This window comes from Gekko japonicus, unplaced genomic scaffold, assembly GCF_001447785.1.
Source record: "Gekko japonicus isolate JY-2015 unplaced genomic scaffold, Gekko_japonicus_V1.1 scaffold29, whole genome shotgun sequence".
In the NCBI taxonomy this organism is placed as follows: domain Eukaryota; kingdom Metazoa; phylum Chordata; class Lepidosauria; order Squamata; family Gekkonidae; genus Gekko; species Gekko japonicus.
The window spans coordinates 2,616,993-2,623,413 of NW_015172003.1; the positions used below are offsets into that span (position 1 = coordinate 2,616,993).

The 6,421-nt window shown below is 43.7% G+C and overlaps 1 protein-coding gene across 1 annotated transcript in view; it reads right to left on the reverse strand.

Moving 5' to 3' along the window:
* The window catches only part of ITPRIP (inositol 1,4,5-trisphosphate receptor interacting protein), a 30,208-nt gene extending 25,177 nt beyond the window's left edge, over nucleotides 1-5,031 (reverse strand). The window contains 1 exon segment of the mRNA XM_015420115.1: nucleotides 4,647-5,031. The gene's annotated coding sequence lies outside the window, so the exon portion shown is untranslated.
* Nucleotides 5,032-6,421: the final 1,390 nt, after the last annotated feature.

Consider the following 6,421-nt stretch of genomic DNA (forward strand, 5'->3'; position numbering starts at 1 on the left):
TAGCATCTGTACTCAACTTATGGCTCCAGAGAAGGAATGTCATGAGTGCCACCCCTAGCAACCAAGCTGTATCTCTAAACAGATGCAAGCTTTTAGGCTGGGGTACTTATGCTACTCTGAAGGTGTGGAAGCCACAGCAATGCCTGTCCTTCCTGCACTACTGGGTAAATGAGAGAAGCCCACACTGCTCCTCCTCCCACATCAACATTAACCAGTGTCCTGGGGGTTGATGCTAGGTTGGGGAGAAGCCGCAGCACTGACTCTTCTGGCACATACAAAGGACTCCTAGCAGGGAGCAGTGTCCTTTCATGCTGAACTTATTGGGTTTAATGTAAAAAAAAAACACCCAACCATCTGCCTTGGAAGCACAGAAGCTTTATGCAGTATCCCCAACCCTCCATGTTTTCCAGTTAAGGGGAAAATGCTGTTTAAACAATTACAAAGATAATCTGACTCCAGTGATAACAAGAGAAAGAATTTTTTACTCACAAAAACAGAAGCACATCTTACATGACATATTCATGTAGGTACATTTAATTTATTGTGAACAGATTAACTTCAAAAAGGTTAACTTGCTACGGCTCCGAGCCCAGGTAAGAGAGAGAAGAAGAGAGGTCCTATATAAGATGAAATCAGAAGGCAAGCAAGGGCCAAAGAGGCTCAACATCTAACCAATGAGAGGGTTGGGGCCAACGGCCAAGGGTGCCCAAGTGAGAGAATTCTATTAACCCTTTCCCTCCCAGATCCTCTTGCATGCAGAGCTACAGTATCCAACAGAACTTTGGATCATGCAGAACCAGTAAGGGAGAGAAGTAAGGGGATTGGTATGTGTGTGTGTCTCCTGCTGCATCCAGACATTGAACAGACAAAAAGCCAGCATGGTGTAGTGACTATGGTGTTGGACTAGGATCCAGAAGACCAGGGTTTGAATCCCCACTTTGCCACAAAAGCTTGTTAGGTGATGACCTTGGGCAAGTCACTCTCTCACACACTAACATGCCTCACAGCATTGTTCATGCCAGGAATGATGTTGTAAACCACACTGGGTTCTCATTGTGGAGAAAAGTGGGGTATAAATATCTTTAAAAAGTTAAAACTGCTGCTGCTCCAAAGCTTGGTGCAACACAAGAGAAACTCTCACCAAGTTCTTTATAACCACTGACTACACAGTCATCTTCAAAGGATCTGTGGACTTCTAGACTTCCTGGCTAGAGGTTGGGGTGTCACCACAGACAGTTGCCCTTGGCAACAGGGATTATGGAACGTTGGTGATAATGCTATCATGCATAGCTAACATGAGCCCTAAACCTCAGTTTGTGTAAAGTAGTTTCTAATTTCTATATTATGAAAGAAGACAATTGGCTGGCTTTCTCCCACAGAATGCCACCTACCCCAAATTATCAGTATATACCTGAAGTTCAATCTTTTACATGTTGGCATGCTCTATAGTTTTCTCCATAAGGATGCAGAAGTCAGCCAAGATGCAGCCAGAAGCTTTAACAGAATCATTTGGATGGGAAGACCCTGCTGCTGGGCCAGGCACTCTCTCGGACCCAGGGGAATTCAAGCTGTAAGCAAGGTCACCATTGCTGCAGCCACTTCCATCATTACAGGGCTCTTCACCATCGACCACAATTCCTTTATGGAGCTCCCATATGGATAAGTGCAATCAATCAATCAGCTGAGGGACTACAATCTTTTTTTCTATGGAAAATCCTTGGTCTCCCTGAGTTCCATACGCTGCAATTTGTCTTGAAACCGGCCAGATGTTGCTAGAAACTCGGGCCTGGTTTTTGACAATCAAATTTTGGCTTTGCCTTTTGTTTAATTCTGATTAGAATTATCTTACTTTCCTAATGTTGACAGATTACCATGAATCTAACTGGTTGAAATTAGTCCTTAACAAAATTAGGTCTATAGGTATACCTCTAGATTCGCTTTACTTATCATCTGCCTCAACAGCATTTCGGATAATTAAATGTAGGCTGTTAGATATCCAATTGCAGCACCTGACTGAGGCTGCTAGGAAAACTTGTTCTCCAATTCATCCGGAATTATCTCTGATACCTGGCCAGATAGCCTCTTATTTCTGTTCTTTAACTGATCCCCATCAAAGAAGGGCATTTATGCTGGCCAGATTTAATGTATTATCGTTGGCCATCTTCTTCAGAAGATGTCAAAAAATCCCCTATGATGATGCCCCTGTAGTCTGGGTACTATTGAATCCGTTTCCCATGTTCTATTAAAGTGTCCATTATACATTAAGATCTGAGAAAAAATTTTGAACTCCCTTCTCTGTACGTGGTGTGGCCTTCCTGACAGTGTCAAGATTCAGTGGTTACTTTCTGGATACAACTTTCTCATAACCTCTAATGTTGCCTGTTTTCTCCAGTCTGCAATTCGATCCAGGGAAGCTATTAGCTGATCTATTTCATTCTGGTTGGCCTTATGAGCGATGTACTTAAAAATTCTTTTTAATGTACTTTTATTTTTCACATGCCAACAAAGGTTATCTATCTATCTACATGTTGGCATGGAAATAATAGGACTGATGATGGTGGAAAGTATCACCAAGCTGCAGCCAATTTATGCTAACCCTGTAGGGTTTTCAAGGCAAGAGGTGTTCAGAGGTGGTTTGCCATTGCCTGTCTCTGTGTAGCACCCCCGGATTCCTTGGTGGTCTCCCATCCAAATACTAACCAGGGCTGACCTTGCTTTTTAAGCTTACTAAGTGGGCATAATAATAAAGGAAAGTCAGCACGATCATTACTATATGTTGCAGTGGGTGTAGGGCCAAATCTGAGAGACAGTTGCTTGCCTCAACCCATGTGGTAAGTTCATGGTTGAGTCACGATTCAAAGCAAGGACTTCCTGATCTACAGCTCAATCAGTATGCTACACCAGCTCTCATACTTTTATCAACGTATCTGTTACTAATTTAATTTGGTGCATGTTCCAGGATGAAAATGTGGACTTTAGAAGTCTCTGCTGGATCAGCAGCTAACGATAGGCAAATTTGATTTCCACGGTTTGTGAAGTCTTTAAAAATTAATCAGAAGAATCAAATAAAACAAGAATCTTCATGTTTAGCTTTCAACAGCTGAGCAGAAAATCTTGCAGAGGTGGCTGTCATGAAATCAAAGTTACCTGAAACCTAAGCATGGATAAAATCCCTTTGCATTTGTACAGCAAAGTCTTTTGACACTACGCCCAAGACATTTGCATATTTTGAAACATTCTGTTTGCTGTTTGAGGTAACAGTGGTACATTTGCAGTATGTATCATCCTTAACTATCAGAAATATCAACAGACTGTTCAAGGTAGTACAAATGCTGCTCCAAGACTTCCAAAGATCAGGGGGGAAGAAGAAGAAGAGGAGGAGGAAGAGGAGGAGATTGGATTTATACCCCGCCCTTCACTTGGAGTCTCAGAGCGGCTTACAAACTCCTTTCCCTTCCCCTCCCCACAACAGACACCCTGTGAGGTGGGTGGGGCTGAGAGAACTCTGACACAAATGGCTCTTTTTCAAGGACAGCTGTGCCAGAGCTTGTGACTGACACAAGGTCACATCAGCAGGTGCAAGTGGAGGAGTGGGGAATCAAACCCGGTTCTCCCAGAATAAGCATCTGATGGGTGTTCAGACAAGGATGGTTTCGTGTAAATGGTCTGTGGAACACAGGAACAGATCAGGATGGGAGTTTAGTTTGAAGAACAGTCTCTGAGTCCACTAATTTTCATCCATACAATTTAAAGCAAAAACTGTCCTTTACCACTCGACAATAATCGCACTTTCAGAAGAAGCAAATCAAAGATGGCACTAATGCATTCTGCAGGACCATCCTGAGCAGAGTTAAACCTTTCCAAGTCCACTGAAGTCCCTGTGTTTCGAAAGGTATACTTCGCATGGCCCTGACAATAAAGGGAATGCTTAAAGCTCTGACCTTAAGTACTCCTTTTAAAAATTAATTCAGAAATCAACAGGGTTTATAGCTAAGCAAAAGGTATACAACAAAAAGCCAATGGTTAAAATTATCATGATTTAAAAAAATCACACAATGCAGAGGTTGAAACAAAAGGCAAAATTTGAAAGCTTCATTAGACGTGATCCCTTCCTTGGGTCATCCTGTCCTTTTGGAAGATGTCCTCCATTTTTAGCAAAAATACCACATCCACCAGCAAATTAAAGAGAAAGAGGTTCAGAATGGCTTCCTTTACAATGTGCCTTCCTACCCTAGTTCGAAAATTTGTCCTTTTGTAAAATAAATAAATCTAAGACCAATCTCCTCTCTGTTGAGAGGAACACAATTTCCCTGTGACTCGCTGGAGAATGTGGTATTAATCCCACCCCCTATCCCACCGCACAGCCTGGGACAAGGAAAGGGGGAAGGGGGTCTGCTCTCTACAGAGCAGGCGGTCTCCCAGGGGACTGCTTGCAGCAAAGGACGGGGAGGGGGGCAGAGAAAACAGAACAGGAGAAGGGTCCGTGCAGATCCTCCTCCTCGTGGTGAAGCACACTCAGGAACGAATATATAGCATCAACTCCATTTCAGAAAGTTTGGGCTGGCAACAAGATTCAGACACACCGACAAAAACCACATCCGCTTTATGGCTCTCTGCCAAGGCAGAATGGAGGCATTTGTACTTACTGCGTCCTGCAGCGAACTTTTTGTCGGATTCAATCGTTCACTCTGGTCCCGTTGCTCTCCCCCTCCTCCGCAGATAAGAAGAGTTCAGTTGGAGAGGCTTCCTTTTTTCCTTAGCATCCTACCCGCCTGTTTTTTTTTTTTTTAGCGACGACGCTTACTACGATCACTTTCTAGTTTACTCATTTCCTGGAGGTCGGTGTTACGCTCTGGGGATGGACCCCTCCGAACAGCGCTCTCAACTTTCCGCCGAATCGCGGGACTTTTTAAAGGTGGAGGTCAAAAGGGACAAGAGAATGTGTTAAAAGTCGCTCTTCGTCGCCTAGCCTCCCTAAGCCCTTAAACGTTTGCAAATTCAGGCAAAAACACCCAGAGGAAGTTAGGTAATTTGCTCCGGCGGGATTTCCAGCAAGGCAGAACTTTGCAGAGAAAATCTTGGACGCCCTTAAATTCCGACTGTTGTTGCGCAACACGCGAGGAAAGCAACATCTTTCCGGAGTTTGCTCCTCGTGGCTTTTTGTAGTCACATGAAATGCAGCGAACGAGTTCAAGCAACGCTACCGGCCCATGCGGGTTTTTAAAGATGAAGAACATCAGAACTCGCTCCCCCTTCTCCACCGGCCCTTGTAAATATTATTTATTCCTCCTGATATAAATCGTTAGTCTTTGAGGTGCTACTGAGGTTATGTGGAGATAGATTCAGGTGGGTAGCCGTGTTGGTCTTACTTATTTATCCAATGGCAGAGTTACACACAGGAAGTATATAAAATATGTAACTACAACAGATATGCAGACTGATTGGGCAATCCCCCTAAATATTAATATCCAGGTTTTTAATCCATTCAGTCACAGCTGGGGAGAGTTCAAAGAGCTCTGTCACATCTCCCAGTAAAGCAGAACACTCACATTCCTGTGACAGATAGAAATTAGTTCGGTGGGCTGTGCCACAATCGCATTGGTGCCCTGGTATTTTGCCCCATTTAAACAACATGGCCTGCACAACTGCCGAAGCTTGTTGGTCTCAAGTAGCAAAACAAAGTTTGAGTCCACTGGCACCTTTAAGACCCACAAGACACCTTTAAGATTCAACAAAAGTTGAATAAAACTTGGTGGTCTTAAAAAGAGTTATATGGAGTTATGCACAAACATGTATTATGGTGTTTCTTTCTGCATAGCACCTCTGAGTGTTTGATTCCCATCTTTAATACAGAACCTTGATTCCCATCTTTAATACAGAACCTTGAATGGCAACAGATAAAATTGTGTAATGTTAGACTGATAGGCATGGACCAGGAAATCTGTGTTTAAGCAAATTTCTCTGCACCAGGAATTTATCAGCTGGCCTCTGGGGGAGGCCAGACAGGTTTTCTGAGATAGAGTTCCTTAGGCAATCTCACGGGGTGGTTGTTGTGGGGATAAAATGGAGAGTGGAAGAACAATGTTGTACACCACTTTGGGATCTCGATTTAGAGAAAAAAAGGGGGAAATATGTAATAAAATATTTGAAGCAGAAATGTTAGTTGATGAAGGAGAGACCATTAGTGCATTAATTGTCAGGTCCTATCCACCTAGGCAGTAGTTAAAGCACACTTAACTAGGAGCTTAGGTGCCGATCCCTCAGGAATACCCCAAATATACCTGGGATCCAGCATGGTCCAGCCAATTGCTCAGCACTGTCTGAGGCTGGTGCAATTGCTCAGCCACTGCAGCAGCTCCCAGGCAGGACTGCTAGCCCACAGTGCGGCGCCCCCTTTCTACTCTGAGCAGTTGCCACAGAG